Source organism: Mobula birostris, chromosome 26 (assembly GCF_030028105.1).
Source record: "Mobula birostris isolate sMobBir1 chromosome 26, sMobBir1.hap1, whole genome shotgun sequence".
Lineage (NCBI taxonomy): Eukaryota > Metazoa > Chordata > Chondrichthyes > Myliobatiformes > Myliobatidae > Mobula > Mobula birostris.
The window spans coordinates 13,960,901-13,970,281 of record NC_092395.1 but is presented as its reverse complement, the minus strand read 5'-3'; positions in this window follow the sequence as shown (position 1 = coordinate 13,970,281).

Below are 9,381 nucleotides of genomic sequence, written 5' to 3'. Positions count from 1 at the left end.
TCCCGTGATTAGTTTAGGATTAATCAGGGCTGTGGGATTGCTGGGGTGGCATAGCTTGAAGGGCCAGAAAGGCCTATTCCTTGATATATCGCTCAATGAAAAATACAGGTCAGTACAATTTAACTGAATGGAGTGACAGCATCAAAGGGCTGAATAGCCTTCTCATGTTCCAACATTTCAAGAGCAATTAAATTTATTTTACTGAGAAACAGTTACCCCTCAACCATCAGGCTTTTGAATAACTACACTCAATTTCACTTTCCCCTTCATTGAAATGGTCCCCCAGCCAATGAGCTCACTTTCAAAGACTCTTTATCTCATGTTCTCTTTTTTTAAAATTGTAATTTATTTATATTTGTGTTTGCACAGCTCATTGTCTTCTGCACTTTGGTTGATCTTTCATTGAACCTGTTATAGTTACCATTCTATTGATTTATTGAGTATGCCCACAAGATGATGAATCTTGGGGTTGTCTCTGGTGACATACACTGTATGTACTTGTCAAAATGATATATACTTTGAACTTGGAAATGCATTTTTCAATTTAACATTTCTAGTTGCACCTCTAGATGAATGTCAAAGATAGCACTCTTAACACAAGAGATTATGGTTCAAGTCAATTTTTAGATATCTGAGCATAAAATCAAGTGCAGGACTGAGGGAGTTCTGTGCTGATGGAAGTGTCTTTGGATGAGATGTTAAACTTGATTACTCTCTCACTTGGACATATGGAGTGCCACTAGTTTTGAAGAGAACAGGGACCCTGGCCAGCATTTATTCATCAACCAACATTATTAAAAACAAATTAGAACATCATCTGTCAAAATCTACACTGAATTGCCAGCACAAGTACCTGGAACTGGGTTACTCCAGAGCAGAGGAGATAATACAAATTTCAACTAAGCAGAGTACCAACCTGTTGATGTCGTGGGACTCCTAATGGGACTTCTGTAAATGTCTGCAGTCAGGAGAAAGATGAGTGAAATGTTTCAAAGTTCAAAGTTAAATTTCTTATCCAATTATGTATATGTCACCATATACTAACCCGAGATTCATTTCTTGTAGGCATTCACAGTAGAACATAGAAATACGACTGATTCAATGAAATGCTACACATGATGAATGACAACCAATGTGCAAAAGAAGAAAAATGTTTTAATGGTTCAATTTAATATGCATCAATGCATACAGTACACAGCCTGAAATTCTTACTCTTTGCAGACATTCATGAAACAGAAACCCATCCAAAGAATGAATGACGGAAAAATGTTAGAACCCCAAAGCCCCCCTCCCCAACTCCTACGCATAAAACTGCAAATACAAAAAAGCAATAAATAAATACATGTATACATATAGAAAACATGAGTTGTACTGAGAAAGTGAATTGAAGAGTCTTTGAAAGTGAGTCCATAGGTTGAGGAATCAGTTCAGAGTTGAGGCAAGTGAAGTTATCTACACTGGTTCAGGAGCCTGATGGTTGACAGGTAATAGTTGTTCCTGAAGCTGGTGGTTTGGGACCCAAGGCTCCTGTTCCTTCTTCCCAATGGCAGCAGTGAGAAGAAAGCGTGACCTGGATGATGGGGTTCCCAGATAACAGATGCTACTGCTCTGTGGCAATGCTTGTGGCAGTTTCATTAAATTAGTTTAAATCTTTTCAGTAGTTTTTAAATTAGGATGCATTTAAGTTAAAATGTTACACAAGTTATCTAACATTTGTGTTCTTTTAAATCGGTCTTAAGTGATCTTGAATGTTTGTGACTACGACATTCACAAACGTCCAATGTAAGCAACACACTCAAAGTACTGGAAGAACTCAGCAGGCCCAAAACGTCAACTGTACTTTTTCCCAATAGGTGCTGCCTGGCTTGCTGAGTTCCTCCAGCATTTTGTGTGTGTTGCTTTGATTTCTAGCATCTGCAGATTTTCTCTTGTTTGCAATTCAATGTAAGCAGAAGCTTTGACGGTTGGTGAATCAGATCCTGGGTATAGCCACACATCCCAATGTTGTTCTATCCATTGGTTCAGTGAGTTAGGAGCAGCCCTTGGAAGGCTGATGAGCTGGGAGCTCATCCCCTAAGTGGGATCATGCTGGAAGAACCAGATTGGATTAAGGCAGCAGGTTACCAAAGATGATGTCACATGTCAAAGTTCAAATTTTAAAGTAAATTTATTATCAAGGTACATATATGTTAACATATACAGTACTATCTTGAGATATATTTTCTTGCAGGCATTTACAGGGGAAAAAGAAATACAATAGAATTTATGAAAACTGTACAGGAACAACGATTGACAAACAACAATATGTAAAAGAAGATAAACTGCAAATAAAAAAGATTACTGAGAGCATGAATTGTAAAGAGTCCTTCAAAGTGGGTCTGTAGGTCATAGAATCAGTTCAGAGTAGTGGTGATTGAAGTTATTCATGGTAGTTAAGGAGCCTGATGGCTGAAGGGCAATAACTCTTCCTGAACCCCGGTGGTTGGGCAGCTAAGGCTTCTGGTGGTCTGATAGGTCTGATGGTGTCGGTGATGTCAATGGAAGATTCAAAGCAATCTGGTTATTATTACATTACTGATGTTCCCCTCATCAGTGAGGACATGTCAAAAGTATGTAGCCAATTGTGGAATGATGAGGTATCATGAAACTCAGTAACTTCTTTACTGGAGCTTAGATTGTGCAGCTCTTTAACACAAATGGTCTCAGTTTCAATATACGCGAACACGAGGAATTCTGCAGATGCTGGAAATTCAAGCAACACACATCAACGTTGCTGGTGAACGCAGCAGGCCAGGCAGCATCTCTAGGACGAAGCCCTGACGAAGGGTCTCACCTGAATCGTCGACTGTACCTCTTCCTAGAGATGCTGCCTGGCCTGCTGCGTTCACCAGCAACTTTGATGTGTGTTGCTTAGTTCTGATATAGATTAGTTTGAAGAAAACATTTGGGAATTCTAGACTAGGACCATGTATAATACAACCAGCATGAGGGAAATGAAGAATGTGGATTAAGAGAAGGACTAGTTTGTCAATGTTCATTCGTTATGTGCCATGTCGTATGACATAGGTGACCATGGTCTTTCCATGACCATGATTATTCTTGGCAAATACTTCTGCAGAAGTGGTTTTCCATTGCCTTCTTCAGGGCAGTGTCTTTACAAGATGGGTGACCCCAGCCATGATCAATACTCTTCAGAGATTGTCTGCCTGGCATCAGGGGTCACATAACCAGGACTTGTGATATGTACCAATTGCTCGTAACAACCATCCACCACCTGCTCCCATGGCTTCAAGTGACCCTAATTCAGTAGGGGTGGGGGGTGTGGCTAAGCAGGTTCTATACCTTACCTGAGGGTAACCTACAGCTCAAATGTAAACACAAGAGATTCTGCAGATGCTGGAAATCCAGATTAACACACACAAAATGCTGAAGGAACTTAAGCGGGTCAGGCAGCATCAATGGAGAGGAATAAATAGTCGATATTTTGGGCTGAGACCCTTCATCAGGACTGGAAAGGAAGAGGGAAGAATCCAGAATAAGGTGATGGTGAATACAAGCTGGAAGGTGATAGGCGAAGCCAGGTAAGGGGGAGGTAGATGAGTGGGGAGGGGGATGAAGTGAGAAGCCGGGAAGTGATAGGTGGAAGAGGTAAAGAGCTGAAGAAGAAAGAATCTGATAGAAGAGAGCAGGGGACCATGACAGGAAGGGAAGGAGAAGGGGCACCAGAGGGAGGTGAGGAGAAGAGAAGGAGTAAGAGGCAAGCCAGAATAGGGAATGGGGAATGGAAAAAGAGAGAAGGAGAAATTACTAGAAGTTAAGGAAATTGATATTCATGCTGTCAGGTTGGAGGCTACTGGGGGGCTAAGATATAATTAGTTTCTTTGCAACAGCAGCATAGTATGTTACAAATGTAAATTGTGAGCGGGCTTTGCATTGCAGTTCAGAATCTGATAGCAATCGGGAAGAACATTTCCTTTGTTTGTAAAATCCAGTATTAAAGGGACAGGGTTCAAATTCAAGGTCAAGTTTAATTGTCATTCAACCATACATGAACACAGCCAAATGAAACAGCATTACTCTGGGGCCAAGGTGTAAAACACAGTACCAACAGTCACACAGCATAAAGCACACATAACACATATAAGACAGTAAGCACATAGAAGATATCAGTAAAATGCAGTCATACAAAAAAAATATAGTCCAAGACCCTGAGTCCACGAATGTTGCCACAATTGGCAATCAGACACCATGTGGCTTGTCTTCTGCCCAGCGAACACTGGGGCCAGCACCGAATACAATTTGACATCACACCACTCCGCCTATGGTGTCCAAGGACTAACAATGTCCAAGAGGATCTTGCAATCACAAGAAAAGTGACTAAGGCGATCAGCCGATGTTATACTGCACACTGCCTTCGTGCATTGACTCCTCTCTGACGCAGACAGCAGCACGATCCGTTCCTTCAGTTTCTCTGCCAACAAGTAATTCGCTGATGGTGTAGGCCTGCAGTACTTTAAGTTCTCAATACCCAGCAGGGTCTTGTAATTATAAAAAAGTATGTTTAAAAGTAACAATAATGGCTTTGGTTGACCCGGTAGAAGCTGCTACCCCACCACCTTACTGGAAAAGTTTGAAAATCAGATGTTTTAACAGTGGTATTAAGAAACGCTTCTACAAACAAAAGGTAATAGAAATTTGGAACCCATTTCTATAAACAACCATCAATGCTTTGTTATTTGTTAACTCTGAACATGAGTTTGTAAATCATTCACATTAAAGAATGATGAGGAAAGACTCACATGATGTTAGTTCAGTACTCCTGTCACTGCATTACATGGTACATTTTAAACCACTTTTTAATGAAGATTACATTGTAAATATGCTGTGTATATATATATATACCCCAGACTTTTGCACAGTACTGCATTTGCCAACATGGAGTGCCACAGGAGGGTGTGGGACAGGGGGACAAGTGATGGGACAGAGGGTGGTGCAGTTGCAGACACACACAGCCCTGAGACACCAAGCAAGATCATTAAATTCCAAACAATTGGTTTATTGATCATTACAGAATGTCTCTCTGATGCTTCCCGCTCTTCCCCCCCTCAACTGTGATTCCTCACTCCCAATTCACAGAAACCCATATCATAATCAGTCTTATCTTCACGTCATGAAATGAGTTTTTTTTTGCGGCAGCAGTACAGTGCAATACATAAAATTATTACAGCACTGTGCAAAAGTCTTAGGCACCCTAGCTATATATGTGCCTAAGACTTTGCAGTTCTGTGCATACTGTTATTTATGTATTTATGCATATTTTATTCAATATCGGTCCTTTAACCTCTAACTTTATCATATAATTCTTAATTGTTACAATTGTTGAATATTGCATATCGCACCCTGACCAACACACCACTGCAAGTTCCTAATACATATAAATGTAGATAGCCAATAAAGTTGATCCTTGACCTCAATGAAGGTGCAAGAGACTGCAAATGCTGCAATCTGGAGGAACTCAGCAGATCAGACAGCAACTGTAGAGGGAAATGGCCAATCAAGACCCTTCACCTGGACTGAAAGGTAGAGTGGAAAAGGTGGAGCAAGAGCTGGCATGAGATCAGCAAATCTGGGCAAGGGCGTGCGATAGACCTTGGGGGAGGGGAGAGTGGAAATAGTGCCAGAAGCTGGGAGGTGAGGGGTAAAAATGAAAAAGGGCTGAAAATTATGAAATCTGATGGGAGAGGAAGGGAAAGGGGAGAGAATAGTGGGGGAAGGGAACCAGTATGAAGCATATGTGTGCAAGGAGCAGATGGAGAGGCTGGAGGAGAAAGAAGATATAGGATGATGATGGTTGCTGCAGACAGTGTAAAAAGGGACAGAAGAATTTATTAGAAGTTGGATAATTCAATGTTCATGACATCGGTTGTAGATTAACCAAGCAAAATATGAGGTACTTTTCCTCTAGTTTGCATTTTTCCTTACTGAGGCAGCACAGGAAGCCAAGGACTGACATGTTGATATGGGAGTGGAAAGGAGTTAAAATGGCCTAACCCAGGAGATCCAGCCTGCCACAGCAGACTGGCGCTCAATGAAGGGGTTGTCCAGTCTGCATCCACTCTCACTGATGTCGATGAGGCCATGCTCTGCATACCAGATGCATTAAATAAGGCCAGAGGATTTGCAGTTGTGCGAATTATCTCACCTGGAGGGTCTTACGTAGGAGGTGTAAGCACAATTGTTACATGTCTTATAGTCATCATCTACCACCACACTAGCCTACATATCCAGCACATCATTCTTCACAACTTCTGCCTGCTACAAAGTGATCTCACCTGCATCCATATCTTCCCCTCCCTCTGTAAATCCTTGGTCCACTCATCCCTCCACATTTACCCCTCCCCCTCCCAACGTATTTTCCCCTGCAACCAGAGGTATAACAAAGGAAATATTTTATCTTTGGAAAACTTTAACTGAGTATGACCAGACTGAGAATGCATTACACCTCATCAACTTTTTAACTAACTCAAGATCATTGCAATCATTAAAAATCTACTTCTGTAGACACACCCTGCCAGTCAGTATTCACATTGGAAACTCTTTACTTGGCAACTCTACGTAGTTTTGAACCTACTACCTGCCAGCTTATTCTCCTCCCTCTCTCTCTCTCCACCTTCGTATTCTGGCTTCTGCCCCCTTTCCTTTCCAGTTCTGATTAAGGGTCTCAGCTTGAGACATAGACTGTTTATTTGCCTGACTTGGTGAGTCGGTCCAACATTTTGTGTTGGTTGCTCAAGATTTCTCCAGAACTTCATGCCTCAGCTTTGAATCAATGTTCTTTATTGGCAATGCCACCTTAAGTCTATTGCATATCCCAGGTGTACGGGACATTCTGCAAACTGTATCCTTAGCACCATCTGTTGGATCAATTTCAGACTGCAATATAATGAGACTCTCATTACACACAGGAATGCTTTCATCAATATTATCAGTGCCATCCGTCAAAATAGATAGGATCAGCATCTTGTGAACTGAAGCACTGTGCAACTGGTAACATTAGCAATTGATGCAATTGCTAAAATAGGTCAACCAAAAAGTGACACTGGTTACACTCCTACTACAGAAGTATCAACAACAGTATCAAAGGATACTTTCATTTACTAAAGAACTACAATATGATCTTGCAGAGTCTGTTGACCTCTATCACTGAAGCTGAAATTCTCAAAGCCCATTACAATGAGAAGAAAGGTCACACTATCACATTTCAAAATATTGTGACATTCAAATACCTGTCGGTTTTTACAGTGACAAAGTGGATCTGTGCGTAGTGAGCGTTCAGTCTAATCTCTGCAATGATTTTTGTTTACTGTTTTAATTACAGCAAAGAAAAAACAAAAGAACTTTTATCTTCTTAAACTCTTTGGAGGCCTAACAACCCATAGAGTGCACAGGAAATACAGGGCACAATTACGAAGTTGCATTTATCAATTTCTCATAATGAGTAACTAAAATAAATAGCTTATCTTTCAGAGAATACATTTTTCTGAAATTTACTGATAAATCTTTTCCTTTCAAACTGATCTTGCATTTATGTAACCCACACACTTCATGATATTGGGAGTATTAAACTGCTACTTCAACCTCAAAAAGATTCTACATTATTTCAAATAGCTGTTGAGTTACCCCCGGGTCCACTATTTGTTCCTCAACCAATATCAAAACTGAGAAGTATATGGTTATTATCATAATATTAATTGTGGTTAAATGGTTTATGAAAACTTGTGTGCAAATTGCCTTTAATAGTCTCAATGGGTTGTTACTGTACATCCTGTGGTTGGGCCCAAATCAACAAATTTCTGATTTACCGGGATGTAAAAGGTTGAAGTCAATATGGTGAAGCTTCACTTCCAAATGAAACACTGATCCACAGATCAGGAGCTGTCAGCAAAGCTTGTTTCTACGTATTTTGGGATACAGTGCAGAAAAGGTATTTCCAGCTTAACGAGCCATATCCAGCAAACCCACCTATTAAGCCTAACCTAATCACAGGACAAGTTACAATGGCCAATTAACCTACTAACCAGTATGTCTTTGGAATATGGGAGAAAACCAGAGCACTCAGAAGGATGTACAAACTTCTTACAGAAGGTGCAGTATTGGTGTTGAACTCTGAACTCCCACACCCCAAGCTGTAATAGTGTTACACTAACTGCTATTCTACTTTGGCTTCTAGACCCCCCCTTGGCAATAGTGAGACACACAATTTTCTCTGCCACATAACTACAATTGCAGATTAACAATGAAGTAGCTTATTTTTTTATTTGATGCAGTGATTTAGTTGTAATTTATGATTACAGTACTAATCAGACCTGTCCTTTCCAACACTCACTCAACCAATGACCCTAACTACAGCAAAAAAAGACAATCTGATATGGAGTCACTCCTGGAATTTCTACTTTTTATAATTCAGACATTTTCTTGTTTTCAATGTACTGCTTTGCAATAATACTAAGCCAGTAAGGTCTAAATTGTGACATTTTATTGTATTTAAATTAGATCCCCAAATTTAAAATAAAGGTAATTAAACAGACATGCACTGATAGTGCATGAACTTTGGGAGTGCAAACAATACATCCGACGTGGTCATGTAACTTTTTAAAGAATATAGTAATCTGTATGTAAAAGAACAGAGAAAGGTTAATTGCTTCTGAACAAAGCTGTTTTATCAGCTCCTGCTGAGTCACTTTCTCTCCTGCCAAAATAGCACGTGATCAGGCAAAATGCAAACAAAATTAATTTCCCCCACATTGGAAATGGTAAAACGCATAAAACAGCTAAACCATTAACAGTCCACTTAATTTTTAGTTAAAGTCATATGATGAAACTAAAAGCAAAAGTTAAAATGCAGCTGAAACATTTGCTCCCTTTTCTTAGTATGCAGAATTAATGTGGTTTTCATTTGCTATTTGTTACCAGTTCAGTAAGAGTGTTGCAACAACAGAAATGCTGGGAAAACTCAGTAGGTCTGGCAGCATCTGTGGAAAGGCAAACAGTCAACATTGCAGGTCTATGCATACAAAATACTGGAGGAGTTCAGCATGTCAGGCAGCATTTATGGAAAGGGATAAACAAAGTTTTGGGCCAAGACCCTTCAGCAGGACCTGTTGTTAATATATTGAGTTTAGAATGCTTCAGGTCTGAGAATCTGCAGTTCACAATGATGTATAATAGAGAATAGTAAAATAAATATTATATCTACAAATTTTATCAAAATTAGCAAATACCTGGAAGTTGACTTACAATGGGAAATACTATCAGTGACTTGTCCATCATTTTGTAACAGATACCTATACCGTATATAATCTTTCTAGCGATAGAGTCTAT